At 45.5% G+C, this 25,907-nt stretch overlaps 1 protein-coding gene across 2 annotated transcripts in view; it reads left to right on the plus strand.

Moving 5' to 3' along the window:
* The window catches only part of PSMG1 (proteasome assembly chaperone 1), a 107,660-nt gene that overhangs the window by 74,924 nt on the left and 6,829 nt on the right, over positions 1-25,907 (plus strand). For both annotated transcript variants that reach the window (XR_012514840.1, XR_012514839.1), the window contains 2 exons: positions 23,459-23,576; positions 25,398-25,894. The gene's annotated coding sequence lies outside the window, so the exon portion shown is untranslated. The remainder of the gene's footprint in view (positions 1-23,458; positions 23,577-25,397; positions 25,895-25,907) is intronic.

A 25,907-nucleotide genomic window follows, 5' to 3' on the forward strand; every position in this document is an offset into this window, starting at 1 on the left:
CTCTGGGACTACAGGTGTGAGCCACCATGCACAGCCTGAACACAACTTACAAAATCGCCACGAGGATAGATAAAATAACATACAGCAAGTACCTAGTGTATGAGTCTGTGAGGGCTGTGTAACAAATACCACGGCCTGGTGGTTTAAGCAATCGACATCTGTTTCCTCCCGGTTCTGGAGGCTGAAGTCCAGGAGCAAGGTGTGGGCAGGGTTGATTCCCCCTGAGGCCTCCCTCCTTGGCTTGTAGATGGCCTCTTCTCCCACAGCGTCATCCCTCTATGTGTGTGTGTCTGTCCTAGCTCTCTCTTCTTATAGGTACTTCAGTCTTATTAGATTAGGGCCACCCAAACCTACCTGCTGTATGAGTTTCCTGCTGTAAGAAACTGCTACAACCTGGGCGACTTAGAAATGGGATTCCCAACCCCAGGCCAGGGACCAGCACTGGATAAGAGGTGAGCGGTGGGCCAGCAAGTATTGCCGCCTGAGCCCCACCTCCTGTCAGGTCAGCAGTGGCATTAGATTCTCATAGGAGCGGGAGACTTGCTGTGAACTGTGAGGGAAGTAGGTGGTGCAATCCTTATGAGAATCTCAGGCCTGATGATCTCCCTGTCTCCATCACCCTCAGAGGGGACTGTCCAGTTGCAGGGAAACAAGCTTGGATCTCCCATTGATTCTTCATTCTGGTGAGTTGCGTACTTATTTCATTACAGATTACAATATAATAATAGTAGAAATAAAGCACGTGATACACGTAATGGCTGGAGTCATCCTCAAACCATCCCCTGCTGTGTGTGGAAGGGTTGTCTCCCACAAAGCTGGTTCCAGGTGCCAAAAAGGTTGAGGACTGCTGGCTTAGAACACAGAAATTTGCTCTCTCACGGTTCTGAAGGCCATAGTCAAGGGGTGGCAGGGTTGCGGGCAGCTGCGCGGGGGCACGCGCTCCAGGCCTCCCTCCTGCTCCTGGTGACCCCATCCTTTGCCTTCCTTGTACGGAACCAGCATCTCTCCAGTCTCCGCCTCTGTCTTACGCGGCCTTGTTCGAAGTGTCACCTCTTTGTCTCCTTTGAGGACACACGTCATTGGATTTAGGGCCTGCCCTCATCCAGGATGAGCTCATCTAGAGATTTTACCTTCACCCTTTTCCCATCTAGAAAGTAAAGGGCAGCTGGCTGCCAGCACTCACATTTTACATAAATATGCTCTTTGAGGCTGAAGCAAATCTGATGGATTTTCGATGTGAAAATAAAAGACAAAAACTGTTCTTGGAGTTATTTCTGCACAGAACTAACAACAGAATCATCTAAACCATCAGAATCATCTGTTTCGGAAGAATCAGATTCATCGAATGACTCTCTGGCCAATAACTGTTCAAGAACCGTGTTAACACCACGTGTAGAATGCTACGTTTTCTAGGATTTGACAATTTTCAGCACTGGAGAATTACTATAGTTTGTAAAGGGAAATACCATTACTAAAAACAGAATGCTGTACATAGCAGGATGTGTTTTGTTTCCAAAGTCAGTATACTAGAGTGATTTGAAAACAGTAATAAAAGCAAGGTATTTCGTAGCAAAGTTATTTTGGGGTAAATGCTACCGGAGAGTATTCTCGGGCAAGTGGGTAAAGGGTTAAGGACATCTACACAGACCCTTATTCCAGTCAAGTCACATTTAGAGGTTCTTCTGGGTGGAGAACCATCTGACCCATGGCACCCAGGCAGCTCCTACAAATGCTGATATCAGGCTGCACCCAGATCAATTACATTATAGTCCCTAAGGCTGGGATCCTGGCAAGGGGTGCGTCTGAAGCTCTGGGTGACTCCTGCGTGCAGCCTGGGGTGCAAAGGCAAAGGGAGCCTTTGTGTTTTCAGTTGCCTTTCACATGTCTGAAGAACCCATCCTGATTCGGGCTCAGTGGACACCCCCTTCAGGGAGGGGCTCAGTGTGGTTTGTGCCCAGCCTTCCAGTCTCGTCTGGTTCTGATCGGATCAGGGTGTGGTGTGTGTCCTTTTCTGGCACGAGGCACAGGAGCGAGCGGTTGTGGCCACACCATGGCCCCGTTCAGCGTAATGTGTTATTTCTGGCTTTCCTGCACCGAGACAGCCTTGGCTTCAGCGAGGCGCTGTTTGTTGCAGCCGGGGAGGGCCGCTTTGTAATCCGAATCTCTGGGGCTCCCGCGAAGGTCTGGAACAAAGCGCTTCTTCAGTCCTCGACGTAGTCACAGTTTTCTCATAAGAAACTATGAAGTCAGTTTTGTTGGATTTGTCAGCTGGGTTTCCAGCAGAGTGCTTTTGATCCACAAAAGGGTTATTCAGCACTCCCTTCAGTCTTAATTAGCTGCAGACCCTCCGGATGGCTGGCCCGGCGGGCCTGGAGAGCCCCCTGTCTGGTTTCCATTCCGCCCGCGGGCTGCACCCTCTGTGGCAATGCCCGCTGGCAGCAGACCCCCGGCGGTAGGCGCTGTCCCTGCTGCCCCGGCTCAGACCCCAGCTGGCTCCTCGTGGGGTCGAATCAGTGAATTTGAGCCTCGGACGTCAACTTGGGCCTCAGTTTCCCAGAGTGCCATCAGCTGTTGGTCCTGGATCTGGTTCACTTTTCAGGAAAGGGGTGGGAGCCTGGCTGGAGTCTCGCACAGGGAGGGGCTGGCCCTGTCTAAAGACAAGACATGAGCGTCTGAGAGCACCAGCCTGGCACCAGCATGAGTGCCAATCCAGGCTTTGCCTCGGCAGCTGTAGGGCCTGGGCAACCTCTGAACTTGTCTGCATGACCGTCCCCACCTGCAAGGTTATGATGACAGCAGTACCTACCTCGGGGCCAAGTGCGTGGGATGTAGTTAGCTCCAGGGCCAGGAAAGCCTCATCGTCATCACTGTAACCGCATTGCAGCCGTGACTGTCTCTGAGAATCATGTTTCGTTTAAGAAGCGTAGTTTGATCATTGAAGATCAATGTAAAGGAAATCGAATTATTTATTTACAATTCTGGAAGGACATTAAGGGGATCTGACTTACAATTCCCAGCACCCCTTCTCGTTTCATTTCTCCTTCTTCCGGCATGCCACTTTTCCCACACTTCCTGACTCCGTTTTTCTGACCTCTTCTCCAACGCCTCCCTCCAGCCATGACTGAAGCTCTCTTCTCCTCCCAGTTCTCCCTGGTCTCCACTCAAATGCCCTCCAACACAGAATACGAGCAGCGTCCTCGTGGGAGGGTGCAGGAAGGGCAGAAATCCGCACTGGAGAGCCAGACCTCTCCAGAGTGGGCCAGCCAGGGAGGGCAGCGGCTGAGAGTTATTTTGATATTAGTAATATGTAGTGAAGCTACAAATGGAACGCAGGCCTGTTGAAGCCAATTCCAATTCCAAGGTCCTTCTTCCTGCCTTTATTTATTTATTTATTTTGGAGATGGAGTCTTGCTCTGATGCCCCGGCTGGAGTGCTGTAGCATGATCCTGGCTCACTGCAACCTCTGTCTCCCGGGTTCAAGTGATTCTCCTGCCTCAGCCTTCCAAGTAGTTGGGATTAATTACATGTGTGCACCTCTGTGCCTGGCTGATTTTTGTTATTTTTAGTACAGATGGGGGTTTCACCATGTTGGCCAGGCTGGTCTCAAACTCCTGACCTCAAGTGATCCACTTGAGGCCTTGGCCTCCCAAAGTGCTGGCTTTACAGGCATGAGCCACCACACCTGGACCCCTTCTCCCTGCTAAACAGCATGTTGGAAGGGCCTGTACCATAGAGGCAGGCTAAGTATAGGGCCTGGTTTTTAGGGGGTGCTACTGCCTTCTTGTTTTTGTAAGAGACCGGAAGCTCACTCCTAGGCTGCTGGACAGGCGCCCAGTTGATCTGGAACCACCCTCGGGCCGTGTAAAGATCCAGAGCCACTCATCGGCATCGCGGCCTTGTGGTTTCTTGCTTTTGTGATGGCCTCTATGCTGCTGTCCAACCCTGACTGAGAAACTTCATGATCGAAACTCTCCGGGGTGCTGAGCAATTTGAGGGATTGAAAATAAAACACTAAATATTGACCCTGCCCTGATCAGACTATCATTTTTAGTAAGGAAATGAAACAAAGGTTCTAGAGAGCCCCAAAGTGCCTAATACTGAAGGCGATGGCTTCTTCCCCTTTGGAGAGCAGGCAGTTCAGCCAGGGCTGGCAAGGGCTAGAGAAGTCTCCTGGCGGAGGGGTGCATGAGCTGGTCTGGGAAGGGTGAGGGAAGAGTGGAATGAGACTGTGAAGGCATGGCAAGGCCTTGGAGGACCCCCTGGTTATCTGTAAATGAGTAGGACTGGCATAGAAATGCGGGTGTCCAAGCCAACTTAAAGGGGACGCCCGGCTTTGTTCAGAGCCGTCACGAGAATGAGCAGTCTGCGTTCATATAGGAGAGGAGGGGTATTCTTTCTGTGCTTCAAGCTAGTAGAGAAAGCATACCTCACATCGGACATTGCACTCCTGGGACTCCAAGGCTAAATGTATAAGGCATGGGGCAATTCTTTCGTAGTTGCAGAGCAAGATAGATTAAACTGGAGCTGTGAGAAGTTAGCCAAACTGAGGGCAAGGCCTGCTCTCTGCTCCTACAGCAGCCTTCTCGGCAAATACAGGTGCCCAAGGAGCTGTGTCCTGGCCCCTGGGATAGGGAGAGAGCAGACAGCTCCTTCTGGCCCAGGTGGGGTCTCCTGGGCGGTCAGTGGTGAGGAAAACGCTTCATTTCTCTTGGAAGCCAGGGAGAGCCCCAGTGCTGACTCAGCACCAAGTACCACACTCTAAGCTGTGAGCCGGACAAGTCCATGGCCTTGGGAAGCCCACAGTCTACTCCAGTGGGTCTCACCTGGAGGGTGGGGCCCCATCCTGAGTTTCTGACTCAGGAGGTCTGGGGTGGGGCCCAAGAATGTGCATGGTTAACAAGCTCCCAGGTAACACTGATGCTGCTTGTCTGAGGTCTGCACTTTGAAAATCACTCATCAAAATTAGGATCTCAAACTTTAGATGCCTGAGAATCATCTGGCCTGGTTTCTATAGATGCTGATTCATGGACCGGGGTAAATGTAAATGCACGCATTTTGACAAGCGTCCCTGGAGATTCTGATGCCTATCAGCATTCCAGAGCCATGGGCAGGTGGGGGTGCTTGTTGAACTGCAGCTCCCCAGAGCGAGGAACTGGCTTCTGTAGCTGTGGGACACGGTCTGGAAGCTCCCTCTTCAGCAAGCACCCCAGGGATGCTTGTGCTGAGCATGTTAGCGTCACTGGCCGGAAGGTGGAGAGGAGATGGGAGTGGGGGCTCCTGCTTCCCCATGGAGGAAATGTCTGTTCTTTCTTTGTCAAGCCCTGGTTATCTCCCAACTCCCACTGCCAGGACTGGCCATTTACAGCCACCAGCATGGGTCCAGTAAGTGCCCGGCTGTCCATCTTTTTATACTTGGCACCAGCAAGCTGCCCACACCATTTGGTATCCTCAACTGTGGAAACAAACACCCGGAAGACGTCAGGAAAATTTTGACCTTGCTCAAGCTCAACAGAGCTAGGTCCAGAACTTCAGCATCCCCTGCCCCTCAGCTTTCAGCTGCTGTTCTTTTCTTGCTAGGAGACTCGGTGAGCTTCTGCGTTGTTTTGTATCCTTACCTCCAGTCTCCCAAGAAAGTAAAGATGCTATCCAAGGGCTGATGCTATGCGGATGCTCATTCAAGTATATGCACGTGAATTCTCACTCATCTTGCACTAACGAGGTTTATGCAACCTGCTGCAGTGAGTCACGCCACTCCCACCTCTGCCCCACCCCCACAAACCCAGGAGATAGACAGACGCTAAACACCAGAGCTTACAAAACAGAGCGCCGTTTAAACAGGGTCTTGCATCCTAAGCACAAATGTTCTAGCTCCGCCCCATGTAATTTTGTGATGAGTAGTTTAAGGTGATTCCCTTCAAAGACGTTCCAGAAACTGAAGGGAAATTTAAGAGGTCAGAAGACAGGGGAAGAGGACAAAGGGCTGTTTTTGCCGGAAAGTCCTTTTGGGGGCTATCATGACCGTAAAACAGAGAGGAAGGATAATTCAGTCTCATGCAGCAGCCGTGGAGCCCGTGAGCCGTCTTTATCCTGCATTGAACCAAGGGTGGGGCGGGGACTCAGATGCCAACCCAGCTTGTACACACACTGGGGGGCTCTGTTTCTGAATCTGTAAAATGGGAGGCAAGTGTCTTTCCTACTCCCCACACAGGGAGATGAGAAGACACTGGCTTCCCTGGCATCACCAGGCCACCAGCCAGGGCCTGCCCAGTGACAGGGGCCAGGAGCCAGAACCCTCCCTCTCTAGGCATTGGATTTTACTGAGATCCCAGCTCGAGAAGAAGCAGGAGGACTCTAAGTGCAGCAGCGGGTTGGGGAATGGAAATGGCTTATGACCTTTGGCATGCATTTTTGCAGACATTCCGGGGAAAGTGGATGGTCCCTCACTGTGACCACTAGTTAGTGCTATTGTTTACCTTTGCCTGGCTTGTCATGGCACTGGGACAATGGGGGTGCAGCGCTTCAAGCTTGTAAGCAACCAAGGGACTCTCAGGCCAATAAACAAGTGTGTACTCCTAATGATTGGCGACACGGGGTGACCCATGCACCTAAGTTCATACCAAGGGGCTGGGCAGGGGCGTGGGGGGTGGGGCCAGCACAGAGTGCGTGTGTGGCACGTGCCTGCAGGTGCAAAGGATGCCAGCACCTGGAGAGGCCGCCCAGCCAAGTGCCGGGACTTGGCATCAGAAGACAGCTGTGAGGCTTTGCTCTGCCACCAGCAGATGGATTCCATGACTCTGAACAAAGCATTACATTTCTTTGAGTTTCAGCTTCTTAATTTAAGAAATGACAACATACCCAGGTTGCCAGCCCAGCAGTTGTGGGGTTCTAGTGCAATGGCTTGCATCCTGTCTGTAAACTGTTGTATGAGAAAAAAACCCTTTATCATCAGCCGTTTCTGTTCCGCAAAACGCTTTGAGTCAGTTTGGTTATTATAAAGTGTGAATGTGGCAAGGTTGCTGATGGATGCTGAGGAGCAACCATCTCCCCGCAGCCTCCCTCGGAGTCTGCACCCACCTGGCCCACAGCCTTGGTTAGGGATCCCCTGTGTGCGTCAGCCCCATGAGCTGAGTTTTTGATGAAGGTAGGTGGTTCCTTCCTCTTTGGGTGCTATGACCTCAATGGACCCTTTATTAGGAGAATGCTTTTAAATGTGTACAATAAAACACTCCGGATTACAAAGGAAATCAATTACACTGATATTTAGTTACCCAAGTAATTTTTTTAAATTCGTGCTCTTGAAAAAAATTCATGTTTTCATAGATCTAACAACAGTCCTGATAACTACTCTCATTTTCATGTAGTTATGGGCATGAACGCTCTTCTGAGATTCCTGGAACAGATGCAGTGTTGTAGGAAAGTATGTGATTTCTAACTGGTGACCAAGTATCAGGTACTGTTCTCACTTCTGTGGCTTGTTGTGTACATTCACGATGGAAGAAAATACTAACGTTCAGCTAGAGATCAGTGAAAACAAGTCATAGTTTCTCTATGCAAGTTCCAGACTGCTGGAATTCTGTCCACAGACAGGACACTTTTGGCGTCTGTGATGAGACCCCTCGAATGAAAGCTTTCTTACCAGGAACGTTTGCCTGGCATCTGTGCTGTACTTTTCTCCTTCTTACGGAGGGGAAGGAGAGAGACGGCTGGTGCTGAGGGCGGGGGACATGGAGCCCTGGGGGTTTTGATGTTCTTAGCTGGTGACTTAGACGTATGCCAACCTGTTTGACTTGGGGAAAAATCGAGCACCTGAAAAAAAGGAAGCAATAGAGACCCAAACTACAGCGCTCCCAGCAGGATAAGTGGACAGGGATTGAGAGAGGAGCCTCTCAACTGGGTGGGACATCCCCAGACCCCGCTGTCCTAACCACACACAGGCTGGTGAGGGCGTCTGCCTAAGATTCTGGGGCTCAGATATTTTTCTGTAACAACAGGCTGTTTGGGGACTAAAATTGCTTTTTATAATGTTATTTATTTTTAAAATAAACCTTAGGGAATGTCTTTGTAAGTGTTATAAAATAAAGATTGTATTCTCTAGGCTGATATTTCAGAGGATTTGTTGCCATTTATAACCCCCGGGTGCTATTAGGCATGCTGAATGCTGGAAGAATCAATACTCTAATCTTTGGTTCCTGAGAACCTGACTCAGGTTCATGAAAAATCAGAACTTCCTTGGGTGCGAGCTTTGCTTATAACTTTGGCATAGGGGACCAGAAAAGTCTCATGGATGCAGAGAGACATCAGTTGGTACTTATTAGAGACTTTTTCACATTTTAAAATGATTTAATTGGAATTTAATTGTTACATTTAGAATTAATTTTATGACCTTGCCTCTTCAGGAAATAAATGAACACCCCATTGCTCTCCATCGGGAAAGCCCTTGCTGGCTGGCTTCTCCCGCCCTGCCTGCTTGCCCTGGCAGCACAGTGGGGCCCCAAGATGTAACTGCCAGCTTTCCCCTTTCAGGGGCTCCAGGAGCCCTGAGAGCCGCTTCTGAAGGGTTCATGGACAGTGGCTTCAGTCTTCCTGACTGTAACTCACAGCAAGAAGCCCATGTTCTATTGTGTGTGCACGCATACATATGTGTATAACCAAAACTATTTAACAAAATAGGTATATACATACATGCGTACATATGTATATATGTATACACTGCATATACATAGATAATAATAGGAAAGGTTTATCTGAATAATCTCTGTTAAACCTTTTTTTTTTTTTTTTTTTTTTTTGAGAGAGATTTTCACTGTATTGTCCAGGCTGGTCTTGAACTCTTGTCCTCATGAAATCCTCCCCACTCAGTCTCTCAAAATGCTGGGATTACAGGCATGAGCCACCACACGCGACCAGTACATCCTCTTACCATACACTGTGCACACCGCACACTAACGTTGTTGATTCTAGTCTGTGTAAGTGTGCCTGTATCCCTAGGTAGGTGACGTAAGCAGGTATGCACATGTGCATATTACTGAAAAAGTTGAACTCAATATAGTACTTCCCGCAGACGTGCTATGCCCTCGATGTATTCTAGTTTCATTTTTATCCATTGCTGGCTGCGGCCATTGGGATGGATTTTGTAACTTGGAATGGAGTCGAGGGTTGTGACTGCATACAGGCTGCAGCTTGAGAACAGGATCTTGCAGGTGTGTGGGCAGGAAGAGGTAAAGCCACGTAGTTCTAGTGATACGTATTTCCAGGAGGCTTTTGCAGGGGTGGGGTGGGGCTGCGGCCTCCAGCGGCTTCTGCATTTGGGCGGCTCAGCGGTGCAGCTGCTCCTTTTCTCCCAGGGCCTGACCTCTGTCTGCCTCCGTTTCCTCAGGACTTTATGTTTTTCTTCATATCAGATCCGTAGACCCACGTGGCACTTAGGAGCCACCTCTGTGGGCTTTCTACAGCTTCTTCTATTTGGCTGCAACAGAGTGGCCACGTGGGAAGCCTCCATGTGGCCAGCAGAGGTGGGTATCTCATTCCATCCCGCAGCCATCGTATGAAATCGGTTACTATTCTAACCCTGTTTTCCAGTGGAGGAAACTCTGCCGCCTCTAAGAAATGACGTGTCCCAGGTTCCCCAGCGAAAGGGAGAAAGAGCAGCTTTTCAAACCCAGACCTGCTAGGTCCCAAGGCCTGCGTTTTCATCTCTGTGCTGTCCAGATTCTCATCTGCCTTTTCTGGAGATGAAACTTTTTTTTTTTTTTTTTTGTATTTTTTTTAGTAGAGACGGGGTTTCACCATGTTGACCAGGATGGTCTCGATCTCTCGACCTCGTGATCCACCTGCCTCGGCCTCCCAAAGTGCTGGGATTACAGGCTTGAGCCACCGCGCCCGGCTTTTATCCTTTTTTCTCTAATCTTGTCTTCTTGTTTTATTTCACTGAGTTGATCTTCGACCTCTGATATCCTTTCTTCTGCTTGATCAGTTCGGCTGTTAAAACTTGTGCATACTTCATGAAGTTCTCGTACTGTGTTTTTCAGCTCCATCAATTCACTTATATTCCTCTCTAAATTGTGTATTCTTGTTAACATTTTGTCAAATCTTTTTTCAAAGTTCTTAGTTTCTTGGATTGGTTTAAAACAAGTTCTTTTTTTTTTTTTTTTTTTTTTTGAGACGGAGTTTCGCCCTTGTTACCCAGGCTGGAGTGCAATGGCGCGATCTCGGCTCACCGCAACCTCTGCCTCCTGGGCTCAGGCAATTCTCCTGCCTCAGCCTCCTGAGTAGCTGGGATTACAGGCACGTGCCACTATGCCCAGCTAATTTTTTGCACTTTTAGTAGAGACGGGGTTTCACCATGTTGACCAGGATGGTCTCGATCTCTCCACCTCGTGATCCACCCGCCTCGGCCTCCCAAAGTGCTGGGATTACAGGCTTGAGCCACCGCGCCCGGCCGAAACTTTTTTTTTTTTTTTTTTTTTTTCCTGAGATGGAGTCTTGCTTTGTCACCCAGGCTGGAGTGCAGTGGCACAATCTTGGCTCACTGCAACCTCTACCTCCTGGGTTCAAGCGATTCTCCTGCTTCAGCCTACTGAGTAGCTGGGATTACAGGTGTGTGTCACCACTCCCATCTGATTTTTGTATTTGGAGACGGGCTTTCACCATGTTGGTCAGGCTGGTCTTGAACTCCTGACCTCATGATTCACCTACCTTGGCCTCCCAAAGTGTTGGGATTACAGGCATGAGCCAGTGTGCCCAGCTTGTTTGTTTTTTGTTTGTTATTTGTTTGTTTTTTGTTTTTTGAGACAGGATCTCACTCTGTTCTGTCGCCCAGGCTGGAGTGCAGTGTGCAGTCATGACTCACTGCAGGTTTGGCCTCCTGGGCTCAAGTGGTCCTCCCTCCTTAGCCTCCTGAGTAGCTGGTACCACAGGTTCATGCCATTGTGCCCAGCTAAGTTTTTTAAGTTTTGTAGAGATGGGATCTTGCTATATTGCTCAGGCTGGTCTTTAACTCCTGAGCTCAAGTGATATGCCCACTTCTGCCCCCAAAGAGCTGGGATTATAGGCCTGAGTCACTGTGCCTGGCTCAAGCAAAGAGTTCAAGCAAAGAGTTCTGATAATTTTCTTTCCTAATATCTTCTTCTTAATGGGAAGCAGCTCCTTAGAATTCAGTTGCAACTTTGCCCAAGTTTGGAACATTTCAAGATGTCTTGAGTGTGAAATTGATTTTGTTTTGCTTTTAGAAACACCAGGAGTGAGAAGAGCCACAGTCAGTGTTTCTTTGTTTGGTTGCTATTTCCTCATTTTCTTACCTGTTCTCTGTGTACCTGTTTATGGTGGGGGTGCCTGTTGATATTGACTGGTTGGAGGGAGGTGTGTAAGCATACTGGTGAGGTTTAGTTACTTCTGAGGTGCAAAGCACTGTCCAGCCATGGGGTAGGATACCCTGTGTAGGTAGTGAGCTCCCTATTACTAGAGGTATCCAAGCCAGCTTGCCCAAGAAAACCTCCTGGAATGCATTATTTTAAATACTGAAGATTTAGCATAGTGCCTGCATACAGTAAGGACGCAGTAAATGCTTGTTGGGTGAATGAGTTTTTGAGCCTGAGTGACCCTTTCTCCCCTGATAAATCTCAGGAAGGGTGAATGTTAGAAAGAACACCAAGAGATTGGTCAAGGTATTCAGCAAACTTCCATTCTCATAAACCACCTGAAAGATGCTTGCCTAACTTAAAAATCAGCAGAGAATGCAACCCTGCTGTTCATGGCACAAGCACATCCCAAGATTTCACAGATTTCATAATCAGGTTTTTTTGAGATGGAGTCTGGTTCTGTCACCCAGGCTGGAGTGCAGTAGTGCGACCTCAGCTCATGACAACCTCCATCTCCTGGGTTCAAGTGATTCTCCTGCCTCAGCTTCCCAAGTAGCTGGAACTACAGGTGCCTGCCACCACATGTGGCTAATTTTTTTTTTTTTTGTATTTTTAGTAGAGATAGGGTTTCACCGTGTTAGCCAGGATGGTCTCTATCTCTTGACCTTGTGATCCACCTGCCTTGGCCTCCCAAAGTGCTGGGATTACAGGTGTGAGCCACCATGCGCAGCCTCATAATCAGTTTTAAAGGCAATGCCTTGACTCTCTTCTGCCACGGGCTAAGTCCGTCTCCCTTGCTCATCCTCAGGGCCAATAGAAAGCTGGATTGGAGGAGATGCCTCCCTTGTGAAAAGGGGCACTTGGAAGAGGCTGCATCCACTGGGCTTGTCCTAGAGCTGGGGTTGGCAAGCCACAGCCTGAGGGCCAAATCTGGCCCTTTGTCTGTTTTTGTCAATAAACTGTTATTGGAGCACAATAAACTTTTTACGGATTGTCTGTGGTTGCTTCATGCTACAAAGGCAGAGTCTTTGTACAAGTTGTTACAAGAGACTATATGGCTTGCAAAGCCTAAAATATTGATCATCTGCTTATTTACAGGAGAAGTTTGCTTACCTTGATCTATGCTAAAAAGATTCAGAAGAAAGGCTAGAAAAACAAGAGGATATCATGAGGAAGATGCTCAGCAATTCCATTCCTGGGTATCACACAAGAGAGCCGAGTGATTCCATTCCTGGGAATATACACAAGAGAGCTGAAAACAGCACTCAAGAAATAGTTCTACACAAATGTTTGTAGCAGCATTATTCATGATAGCTAAAAAGTGGAAGCAACTCAGATGTCCATTATTGGGTGCATGGATAAATGAAATGTAGCCTCCCCATACACTGGACCATTATTCAGCCATAAAAAATAATGAAGTACTGACACACGTGACAACATGGATGAACCTTGAAAACATTATGCTCAGTGAAAGAAGGCAGATACAAAGATCACATGTGGTATGATCCATTTATATAAAATGTCCAGAATAGGGGCGCTCAGAGAGACAGAAAACAGATTAGTGGTTGCCAAGGGTCAGGGTGGGAGACGGGGGAGGGAGAATGGGGAGTCACTGCCTAATGGATACAGGACTTTATTTTAGAGTGCTGAAATGTTTTGGAACTAGATAAAGGTGGTGGTTGTACAACGTTGTGAATGCCACTGAATTCTTCCCTTTAAAATGATTAATTTTATGTTATATGAATTTCGCTTTAATTAAAAAGAATAATGGGGGTGCTAAGTGGTATGATGACATTCCAGAGGGTCACCTACAACCTGGGAGTCCTTGATGCACCCCCATCCCCACATTTATGCTGTATCTGTGCATGGTGTATTGATGATGGTTCTAAGTCCCTTACGGGAACACTATGTACATTTCCACCTCAGAGTATATCTCCATGATGGAGGCAGGCAGACTAAGGCCTTCCGTCTTTGGAATTTCTCCATCAGGTATGCCCCATCTGAGGCTGCTAAACTTCCCCATTCCAACCCCATGGTGCTAGATTCCTGCACCTGCAATAGTTCTTAGGTAAAAGACTTGTTTGCACAATATGTCCATGTTAGGATGTGCAAACATTTCTCGGCAGAGTGGAGTTGGGGGTAAGTAGGCAGAGGAGTCAGAGAATGGAATGGAAATGCATTAACAAATAGGGTCTTTTGGCCGGGCGCAGTGGCTCAAGCCTGTAATCCCAGCACTTTGGGAGGCTGAGGCGGGTGGATCACGAGGTCAAGAGATCGAGACCATCCTGGTCAACATGGTGAAACCCCGTCTCTACTAAAAACACACAAAAAAATTAGCTGGGCATGGTGGCGTGTGCTTGTAATCCCAGTTACTCAGGAGGCTGAGGCAGGAGAATTGCCTGAACCCAGGAGACCGAGGTTGCGGTGAGCCGAGATCAGGCCATTGCACTCCAGCCTGGGTAACAAGAGCGAAACTCTGTCTCAAAAAAACCAACAAAAAACAAACAAACAAACAAACAAACAAAAAAACAACAAATAGGGTCTTTTTATGGGGTTCTAAAAAGGACAGGATAGTGATGGCTTTGGGGACAGTCAGAGAAAAAGTCCATGGTCAGAGAGAAATGGGCAGTTAACATGATGACAGGGGTCTTAGGTTGGGGAGGAGTGAATTTGTTGAAGGCATGGTTGCTGTGCACTGCTCACATCATGGCTATGCACATGGAGTTCTTGAGGTGGTACAGTACACAGCCTGTGCAACTGTACATGGTGGTCTTGGGTTAAAATCTATTCAGTAGGCTAATCAGGTGGTACTTTGTTTTGTCTCTTAGATGTTAGCATAATATAAACAACTTCAGTGTTAAATACTACAATTTTGGTTACTGATGATGAAATATGTTTTTCTGTAAATTTATTAATCAGAAACCAAATTCTTGTTAATGCTGTTAAAATATTTCTGTTAAAGTTCTTAAGCAATCCTGTAAAACACTGCTGTCTGTTAATTTGGCCAATTTAGCATCTTGGTTATTTGGTCAACTGGTATTAATTGAACAGATTCGTGACCAATGCCCTAGGCCCTGGCCAAAGCCGTCGTCTGGCAAATGTTGACAATTGAGATTCTAGGTGTACCGCAGTGTGCACAAGCCTAACTCTTTTTGATCCAGGACAAACAAAAATCCCAAGGAGACAAACAGATCCAACTGGCCTCAGCAATGAGAGAAGCAAAAAACAAGGTCAGGTTCCCTGTCTTTAAGGGTCATGTACTTTCTGGGAGAATGCTGGGGCTGTATTGGATGGGTTTGGACAAAATCGGATCTCTGGCTCATCACCTCCAGCCCACAGGGGCTATTCTGGGAGCAAGTGTGCTCCCTGTGGCCTTTTTACTGAAGCCGAAGTAACCATGACTCATGGGAGTGGTGAGCTGCACTGATGGATCATGAATCCTCCTTCAGAACCTAATCAACATTAGGGCCCCTCTCCCCAAATAAATGTACACGTGATTGTGTGTTAGTTTCAGGGCTGTCATAACAAAGTACCACAAACTGGGTGGCTTAAACAACAGAAATCTATCCATTCAGTTCTGAGGCCAAAAGTCAGAGATGAGAGTGTCGGCAAAGTTGGTCCTTCCGAGGGCTGCGAAGGAAAGCCCTGCCCAGCACTCTTCTAGCTTGTCATGGTCTTCTCCCTGTGCCTTTTCTCACTGTCTTCTCTCTATGCATTTCTCTGTGCCCATATTTTCCCTGCTTATGAGGACACCAGTCATATAGGATTAGGGCCCACCCTAGCGACCTTACTTTAACTCGATGGTCCTCTCTCCAAATAAGGTCACATTCCAAGGTACTGGGCAATGTTAGAAAACTCTAACACATCTCAGCCAGGCGCAATGGCTCCTGCCTGTAATCCCAGCACATTGGGAGGCCAAGGCAGGTGGATCACCTAGGTTGGGAGTTCAAGACCAGCCTGACCAATATGGAAAAACCCTGCCTGTACTAAAAATACAAAATTAGCTGGGTGTGGTGGGGCATGCCTGCAATCTCAGCTATTCAGGAGGCTGAGGGAGGAGAATCGCTTGAACCCTGGAGGCAGAAGTTGCAGTGAGGTGTGATCACACCACTGTACTCCAGCCTGGGCAACAAGAGTGAAACTCCATCTCAGAAAAATTAAAATAAAGGTAATAATAAAAGAACTCTAACTTATCTCTTTTTGGAGGACATGTTGAATTCATAACAACTGATAACATAAATTTGCCTGTGATGTAGAGGCTTTTTTCCATAGTACTTCCTTTCCTTCCAGCCCTTGTCATGGCTTTCGTGGGGTGTTTTTTCCAACCCCGTAGATGTTAGACTTGGCCACATGACTTGCTTTGGCTAGTGGCCAGTGAGCCGAGGTGATGCAGGCGGGGGAGCCTATGCATGTGCTTGCGTGCCTTGGTGTAACTTCTTGGGCCCCTGCCATTTCCCATGAGAAGAACATGCCCCAAACAGCTGCTGGCAGGTGAGCCTGGTCCCAGGATGAGAGACAGGTGGAGCTCACCTGAACCCAATCTGCAGCCCAGCCAATCTGCAAAAATGGAGTTGGGCAAGAAATACATGTTTGTTGTTCTAAGCCATAAGAGTTGGGATTGTTTGCTATGCAGCATTATCACGGCAATTGCTGACTAATATAGTGGATCATGAGCCTTGAATTTAGAAAATTCCTGCTGTGCTTTGTGGGGTAATTATGGTTATAATTTTGTTGTACAAATTATAGGTTTATATGAGATCATTATGTGAGCACTCTTATTTTGTAGATGGGGAAACGAAGATCTTGAGAGGTTCAGTGTCTCAGTCAAAGTCACAGAGAAGTGACTGTGAGCCAGAATTCCATGCTGCTTTCCTGATGCTTTTTGCATGATGGTATCACTGAAGACATTGGTGGAGAACTGGAATGGAAGTGGAAAGCCAATTTGTGAAATTTCTTCCCCTAAGCATTGGTTTTATTGCCCTTGTCAAGACCTTTAAAAGGGACATTAATGAACAGCAAAATAAATTTGAATCTCATCTCTTGGTTCTCCTCCCCTGGAGAAAGACTTGGGCAAAAAGTGGGTCAGCTGGGGGCCTGTGGACTAGTGGGTGGGTTACAAACAGGGAGAGGAGGAAAAAAATGGAGATTAGAAAATAAATGCAGCTGATGGGAGAGAGTTTTGGTTCCATACAAGCACACCTTTGGAATCAGCTACTGGTGGGAAATTAAATAGTCCCAAATTTAATGGGGCTGGTTCATGGGGGCTTTAGGCAAGTCTCCATCCAGCCTTCAAGCTCCTAGGAGCAACAATTGTCCTTTAAAAACCACAGTCTTACAGAGCCAAAGACAGCAGATTTGACACTGGGTGTTCCCAAGGCCAAGTTGGAAGAGGATCCAGACAATAGCTCATACAGCACACACAGAACCAAAAACAATCTTTCGAACCAGCCAACACTAATTAAATCAAAGCAATGCTGGAAACAGCAGCATGTGGCAGAGGAGAGGTGCCAGGCCAAAGGGCTCTAGTCACTTAGAAGTGGGTTGAGCAAAGTATAGTCCAAGGCATCTGTCACTTTTCAGTGATGGAATCAGTTTGCGCTGCAGCTTATGTGTTATTAGCTACACCTGTCCTGAGACTGGTGACATCATTTGTGAGGCCCCGTACAAAATAAAAATGCAGAACCCCTTGCTCAGTAATTATTAAAAATTTTAATACAGTGACTGCAGAGTTTTGAACCGATTGTGGGGTCCTTCTAAGCACAAGGCACCCCTGAAGGGTTGTGCACCCCTGAAGCTTGCCTGTCTGTTCTGAATAGTTTAGGGTGATGACACTCATTTCAGGTGGAACAATTCAGTTGTGGGCATGCATTAAGATGATGCTACATTTTCAATCACAGCATAGGTATTAGGTACATTGCAACAACAGAAATTTGTGACATACGTAGGAAATGCAGGAATCAAGCTTTCTACTCCAGTTAACTGCTCCTTGGAGTGATTGATTTTCTGCTTCTCATGGTGGAAGCAGAAGTGAGCTGATGCCAAACAATGAACCCTGTCTTTTGGCCCAGCCCCATGGAAATTCTCCCAGCCAGGCTTGAGCACCAAACACAAGTCTTTTCCAGGCAGTTTAGAGTATTTCAAAGATGCCTATTATTCAGCTTTGCCAGATAAAATAATGGGACATCCAGTTCAACAGGAATTTCAGATAAACAGCAGAATTTTTTTTTTACTATAAGTATGTCCTCCAGACATACTTATAGTAAATACTTATAAACAGTATACTAAATACTTATGCTGAAAATTGTCTGTTGTTTATCTGAAATTCAACTTGAACTGGGTATCCTCTATTGGTATTTGTTAAATCTGGCAACCTATATCGAATGCCTTTGTAAGATGCTGTGACTATCCGTGGTCAACCCCAGATCACTGACATGTACTTGGGGACCAAGGTGGGATGACATATGGAAATGATGGCAACCTCCCCCCCCCAAATAGTCATGGGAACTGTTAGAATTCAAGTCTATGTTAGTCCTGGGGCTGCTGTCATAAAATGCCACCAACTGGGTGGTGGAAAACATCAGAGGTTTGTGCTCTTGCTGCTCTGGAGGACAGAAGACCAGATCCAAGGTCTGCAGAGCTGTGGGGAGAGGTGGGTTCCAGGCCTCTCTCCCAGCTTCTGGTAGCCCCAGCCGTTCCCTGGCTGTGACAGCCTAAGTCCAGTCTTCTCATGGTTCTCTGTGTCTCCCCATGTAGTTCTTCCTTTGTGTCTGCGCTCACATTTCCCCTTAAAAAGGGTCATCAGCCATATTAGGTTAGAGCCCACCCGAATAACCTTATTTTAACCTGATTACCTCTGGAAAGACCTTACTTCCAAAATTAGGTCACATTCTGAGATATCAGGGTTTAGGAATTCAATACCTCTTTATTGGGGACACAGTTTAAGCCTTAACATTGTCCCAGGACCGTCCAGAGCTTTTCTATTCTTAAACTTCATGGGATGGTCCGCACTTAGAGAGCTGGAGAACCCTTCTGTGCCTGGCCTTTGTGTAATCAGTCTTAACTCATGACGGTTCAAAGAGGCAACAGCCGCAGTAAATCAAGAGGCGTCAAATCCCTGAAGGGCAGCTCATCGGAGGACACAGGTGTGGAGAGGCCCATGCCTCTCCGTGGAGTGTCTGTTCCACACACCACCCATTGAGCTGACATGTGGAAGTTTTCAAACAGAGTGGCAAACACGCAGCTTTACTGCTGCAGAGTAAACATTTCTGGCAATGCTTCCTTCATGGGAGCAGCCCACGCATTTTGCACAAATGTTACACAAGCAGCCTGTGGCTTTGGAAATCATGGATGGAAATTATTTGCAAATTCCTTTGGAGCCTTATAACAAATGTTTGCCTTGGTCTTGAAGCCTTAAACAAACAACTCCTGTACTTCAAAAATGTCTGCTAATGAGAAAGACATTTCAGCGGAAAGAGGTGCTCATTAGGAAAAAAATGGACTGGATTGTGTCGATCGAGCAAAGGATCAGCCTGGGACGCTAACCACGTTTGTGGCTTTTGTCAGAAATTGGGATAAGAGTCTATGTTCAGATAGTATTATGTTGAATGGACTTGTCATTTGAACAAGGATGGGCCTCTCATATCTGGAACTGGCTATGTTAAGTCAAAAGGCACTACAACATTATTCAAAGGAAGCTTTGGTCATTGTGTGGGACAGTTAAATATCTGACTTTGATCAGCCTTTTCTCTCGCTGCTTCCTAGTGAGAAGAGGTGGATGGACCCTTTTTGGAAGGCTGATAAATTGCATATATTTCCAAGGAGAAGGCAAGCGTATAAAACCATTTCTAAGAGCACTTTCAAGAATTTTAGCTTTAATGCTTTTAGAGTCTTGTAGATCAGTGCTGCCCAATAGAAATATGGGGTGTTTTTATAATGGAAAGTTTTCCTGTAGTCACATGTTAAAAAGTAAAAAAGAAATAGTGAACTTCCAGCTTCATTCACGTCCTTTGACTAACACAGGGACAGAAAACCAAGCACCACATGTTCTCACTCATAGGTGGGAGTTGAACAATGAGAACGCATGGACACAGGGAGGGGAATATCACACCCTGGGGCCTGTCTGGGATTGAGGGGCCAGGGGAGGGAGAGCACTAGGACAAGTACCTAATGCATGCAGGGCTTAGATGACAGGTTGATAAATGCAGCAAACCACCATGGCACACATATACCTTTTTAACAAACCTGTGTCTTCTGCCCATGTACCCCAGAACTTAAAGGAAAAAAAAAAAAAAGAAACCGTGAAGTCAATTTGGTACACAGCTTATTTAACCCAATACATCATAATATTGTCTCATCATATATTTGATATGAAAATCATTTGGGAACGATTTTATCTTTTTTTGTCTCATTCTGTCTTTGAAATCTTGTGTGTATTTTATATCTACAGCATATTTTAATAACTTGCTGCATTTCGAGGGCTCAACAGCCACAGTAGGTAGTGGACATCGTAGTTGTGTAAGATTTGTGCAAAATACTGGGCAGCTCAGCTCTAAATCTGTCCTGCTTGAGGTGTGGGCTGCAAGGACCAGCAGCATCTGCATCAGCGCAGCGGGGGCTGTTAACATCAGAATCTCAGGCCCCGCCAGACCTGCTTTTTAACCCGGTGAGATGCTCTGATCTAGGGAGCTTCTCTTCAGACCTTTGAGCTGGAGGAAGCTTGTATCCATTCCATTTGGTTGCGCTCGGACAGGTGGTGCGTTATCTCAGTTCTTCTTCTACTTTCCTGAAGAGCGATTTCCTGAAGCTTTTCTGCCTTTCATGGCTAAGTTTGGATTCCCATACATGGGACTCCTGTACATGGCAATTCCATCCTGTGAAATCTACATGGAGGTCAGTCCACATGCAGCAACTTCTGCTCATCTGCCTACTGATGCCGGGGTAGATGTGGTCACGGCAGACTCGCCTGTGGCTGAAGAAGAAAGCCTGATGAGGATGAGGGTGCATTCATGGAGCCTCCTTAGGTGTCTGAGTGGAGCACTGGGTCTGTGTGTGTGGGTGCCCCTCTCTGAGCCGAACAGCATGGCAAGAGCAGGGTCCAGGCAAGGGTGGCCTCATTCCTCGGCAAGTCCTCTTGGTGTCTCTGTTTTCCCATTGATAAAAATGGAGCTTAGAGTCCCCGAGGGTGGTGTGTTGAGATTGGAGAAGACATTTGAGAGCCACCGGGGAGTGACGGAATGAGGTTCAAATGTTGGAAACCATGCCTAAGTGCAGACGCGATATGGAGATGTTGGAGTGATAGTTGCCAGGCAGGAAATCCAAGAAATTCCCAAGTTTAAGATTTTACCGGAAAGGTCAAATCATCCTCAGCGGGGAGAGCGAGAAGAGGAAAAACAAAATAAAACCACAAAGAAACCTAAGAGGTTACAGACAGAACTATCCAGCCAGATCTCCCGGGGTGTCAATGACTTTGTGGGAGAGGAGAAGGCCTGATGATGGCTGCATTAACATTCTAACCCTTCTGGAACTTTCTAGGCTTGTGGGTAACATAGGACTTGCTCAGATCTCTCTCTGCATTCCTTTCATATGATTTTTTTTTTTTTTTTTTTTTTTTTTTTTTTTTTTTTTGAGACAGAGTCTCACTTTGTCACCAGGTGCCAGGCTGGAGTGCAGTGGTGCAATCTCAGCTCACTGCAACCTCCGCCTCCCAGGTTCAAGCAATTCTCCTGCCTCAGCCTCCCAAGTAGCTGGAACTACAGGTGCCTGCCACCACATGTGGCTAATTTTTTTTTTTTTTTTTTGTATTTTTAGTAGAGATGGGGTTTCACCGTGTTAGCCAGGATGGTCTCGATCTCTTGACCTTGTGATTCACCTGCCTTGGTCTCCCAAAGTGCTGGGACTACAGGCGTGAGCCACCGTGCCCAGCCCCTTTCATATGATTTTAAAGAAAGTTTCCTAAGAGGGCAATGGCATACAAATTCCTTTCACACAAACACTCCACTGGAAAGCAAAGCCCTGCTTATGGTTGGTGCTGGGGCTCCAGGCCTCTGAGGAAATGTCTGCTCAGAGAGCCCCCACCTGGCAGGTTCTGCCTTGCTGAGGGACTAACCACTGTTTTCCTGTGGAGAAAGGCAGGAGAGGAGTGCTCCTAGTCCTCTGGATCACAACTTTGAACAGAAAAAAGAAAAACCAATCAAATGCCCAAGTTTTCTCTGGCACAGAAGTTTCTAGAACAATGATTACCTAGCGAGAGTCATTTACCAAGCTGTGCTCCTTTGGGGACATTGAGGAGTCCAATACGCGAGACCATCAGACTTTTTTCATCCCTTTGGTCATACTGAGTGGAAGCATGTATATATCAATCCTTTGTTTATGGGTCCTCAGGCTAGAAACGGAGTGGCACACTTGCCGCCTTACACCAGATGTGACTTTTAGGTGCTAAGAGGCACCCTGGGACAGCGCCAGCCCTATGTTACTCGAACGCATCACTCAAGTCTGGAATATTATTTCAAATGGCTTTAGTTCACCTTCTCTTAAAAACTAAAATAACAATCTTTCTTTTCTTAACTAGCCAGGTGATTCATGCTCGTTGTATTAACAGAAAGTTGGAAAATTAGTGTAAAGAATGGCATTTATCCATAATAATCCCACCATTCAAAGTAGCCATTGCAAACATTAGGGCATTGAACATATTGATTTGCATAACTTGGATCTTACTATATTGATGTTTTTCCTGCCTTTTCTCACTTAATATTGTATCATAAGCATTTTCTATGTTACTGAAAATTAGTTGTCAGCATGGTTTTAAAAAAACTTCTTATGAAAAATTTAAAAATATATGCCAAGTTAGAGAGCCGTTTATCGTGAAGCTAATGTACTGACCTCCTCACCTCAAAAATTATCAATTCAGCCAATCTTGTTTTTCCTAACCTCTTTAATCTCTGCCCTTCCCCAACTGTTTTGAAGCAGTTTCAAAGAATTACATAATTTTATCTCTAAATATTTCAGTGTGTATTTGAAAGATAAGGAAAAGACAAAGAGCTTAAAAACAAATAACTACTATACCATTATCTCATGTAAAAACAATCTTAAAATATCAGCAAATACCTAGTCAGTGTTTGCATTTCCTCAATTGTCTTAAGAATTTTTTTGGATGATTTGTTTAAATTGGGATCCAAACAAGTTTAGTTTGTTTAAATTGGTTCACAAGTCTCTCTCTGATTTTATGATAATTTATTAATTGAAAAAAATCAATGCATTTGCTTTGTAATTTTCTACAACGCCATGCTTTTGTATGACATGTTTCTCTGTGTCTTGCTTTCCCTAAACTTTGGTAGTTCGAGCTAGAGGTTTGATCAGATTCAAGTTTAAACTCTTTTTTTTTCTTTTCTTTTCTTTTTTTTTTGAGATGGAGTCTTGCTCTGTCGCCAGGCTGGAGCACAGTGGCGTGGTCTCGGTTCAATGCAACCCCCGCCTCCTGGGTTCAAGCTATTCTTTTGCCTCAGCCTGCCGAGTAGCTGGGACTAGAGGCGCGTGCCACCACGCCCAGCTAATTTTTGTATTTTTAGTAGAGACGGGGTTTCACCATGCTGGCCAGGATAGTCTAGATCTCTTGACCTCATGATCTACCCAACTGAGCCTCCCAAAGTGTTGGGATTACAGACGTGAGCCACCACGCCCATCCTCAAGTTTAAATTCTTGAGTATTAAGACAACTTCATAGAGTTGGACTCTTCCATCAGGAAGTATTTAATGCCAGCTTCTTTCAGGTTTTCTTGGGATTTCCATTGCCTTGATCCATGAATTCATTAGGAGTTTCAAAATGTGACATTAGATCATCCCTTCTTTGTTTACTAATTGGAATCCTTTTCCCTGTGAATTATTTTGTTACCCTGCAGTTTGCATTGTGAAAGCAAAGATTAGTAAATGTCTGAACCTTTCTCTTTATCAATTTCAAAGTAGCAATGTGGTTCATGACCATCTTCCAATTGTGAGCAGTGAGCTTTTAAATATTATTATGAACTTATGGGTTCAGCCTATTGTGGTTATTATTCTTATTGATGCTCAAATTGTATCATTATCATTATTTTTATTTTTTTGAGACAGAGTCTTCCTGTGTCGTCAAGGTTGGAGTGCAATGGCATGACCTGGGCTCATTGCAACCCCTGCCTCCCGGGTTTAAGTGATTCTTGTGCCTCAGCCTCCTAAGTAGCTGGAATTACAGGTATGAACCACTATGCCCGGCTAATTTTTGTATTTTTAGTAGAGACGGAGTTTCACCATTTTGGCCAGATTAGTCTTGAACTCCTGGCCTCAAGTCATCCACCTGCTTTGGCCTCTCAAAGTGCTGGGATTACAGGCATTAGCCACCATGCCTGGCCTTTATTTTTGGTGAGTAAGATTTGATTCAGATGAACTCCTGATTTCTTTTGACATGCCCCTAGTAATGTTTACTAGCTTATTTATTTTCTGGATGACACAATTTTAGTTTTCTTGTGTGTATTTTCAGTTGGGATCTGGAATCAGCCATTCCTGCAGGCAGCCCCAGTTCTGTCTGGTAGGAAATGGTATTTAGAGACCACAGTGTAGCATGATGCTGCTCAGTGCTGCTGGGATGATTATACATTTCTAGGCCTTCTTCAGAGGATAGTATCTTCTTAAAGATAGTATATATTTCCTTTGAGATCAAATGCATCATGAACTCCTACTGATAAATGATTTTGTGAGCAGGGCAATTGAGCAGGGACTGGTGGGGTGATTCTTGGGTTTCAGAAGTCTTGGACAGAGGTTACTTAATTATATTCAGCTTTGAACGGGTTGGTTTAGAGTGTTTGAGTAGCTGGTGACTTCCACCTCTCATGACTTGAAGTGGATGCTGGAAGGTGAGGCTCAGCAGAGGCTCAGGCTGAGCCTCTGCAGAATGGTTGGACTTATCACCTGGCCTCAGGGGTCCTAGAGAGCATGTTCAGAGGCACTGGGCAGAAGCTGAAAGAGTTCTAATGGCCTCACTTCACAAGTCTCAGAATATCGCTTCATTCCATCACATTCTTTCTTCTTTTAAGAGACAGGGTCAGGCTGAAGTGCAGTGGCAGAGCTTGCTGCAGCCTGGAACTCAGTGGCTCAAGCAATTACCCTGCCTCAGCCTCCCAGGTGGTTGGGACTACAGAGCTGCCTATCATGCCTAACAATTTTTATTTTTATTTTACTAAAGATGGGATCTTGCTCCGTTGTGCAGGCTGGTCTCAAACTCCTAGGCTTGGGGGATCCTCCTGCCTTGGCCCCCCAAAGTGCTGGGATTATAGGAGTGAGCCACAGCACCCAGAAAAACAAGTAGCAAAGAATATATATATATATGTTCCTTATATATAGAGAGAGAATATATTCTTTATATGTATCTGTACATTCTTTATATATATAAATATGCATCTTTATAAATATATATTTATATATAAAGAATATATATATTTAATATATATTTATATATATTTATATTTTAAATATAAAAATAAATATATTTTATATATTTATATATATTTATATTTTAAATATAAAAATAAATATATTTTATATATTTATATATATTTATATTTTAAATATAAAAATAAATATATTTTATATATTTTTATATATTTATATTTTAAATATAAAAATAAATATATTTTATGTATTTATATTTATAATATATATATTTATATATAATATATGATATATATTTATATATAATATATGATATATATTTATATATAATATATTTATATATATAATATACTTATATATATATGTGTATGTGTGTGTGTATATATATATGTATGTATGTATATATATATATATATATATATATATATATATATATATGTATATATATATTTAGAGACAGGGTCTGTAAAAAAAAAATTACCCAGGCTGGGGTGCAGTGGTGAAATCATAGCTCACTGCAGCCTCTAACTCCTGGGCTCACATGAGCCTCCCACCTCAGCCTCCTGAGTAGTGGGACTACAAGTGTCTACTGCCACACCTACCTAATTAAATTTTTTTTTTTGCATAGACAGGGTCTCACTATGTTGCCCAGACTGGTCTCTAACTCCTGACCTCAAGTGATCCTCTCATCTCGGCTTCTCAAAGTGCTGCAATGACAGCTGTGGACCGCTGCACCCAGTATACGGCTGTCTTAAATCTACCACAAAAGGTGTATGGTTTTGGTTCCCTCTCTATTAATACTTGTATGTCATATCCATCCCCTCTCTCTCTCTTTTTTTTTTTTTTTTTGATGGTTTCTCAGTTCCTTATTGTGAGCACTATTGAAAGCAGCTATTAATCTCTTCTCTTTCTCCTTCCTCTTCCCCAGCACATCTGATTTGAAAAACATCCTTTCACTCCTGGTTAATACCTGTAGGGCAATGAGGAAGTTTGTCCTGCTCCTTACATACACGTCCCATCATTCCACCGTTTGGTAGGGTTGTACCGTCTCCCACTGTCAGAGCACAGCGCCACTGCCAGCCACACTCTCTCCATCACAGCCATCATTCATCCTTAGTTCTGCAGGTAAGTGTGGCAT

This window comes from Saimiri boliviensis, chromosome 18 (genome assembly GCF_048565385.1).
Source record: "Saimiri boliviensis isolate mSaiBol1 chromosome 18, mSaiBol1.pri, whole genome shotgun sequence".
In the NCBI taxonomy this organism is placed as follows: Eukaryota; Metazoa; Chordata; class Mammalia; order Primates; family Cebidae; genus Saimiri; species Saimiri boliviensis.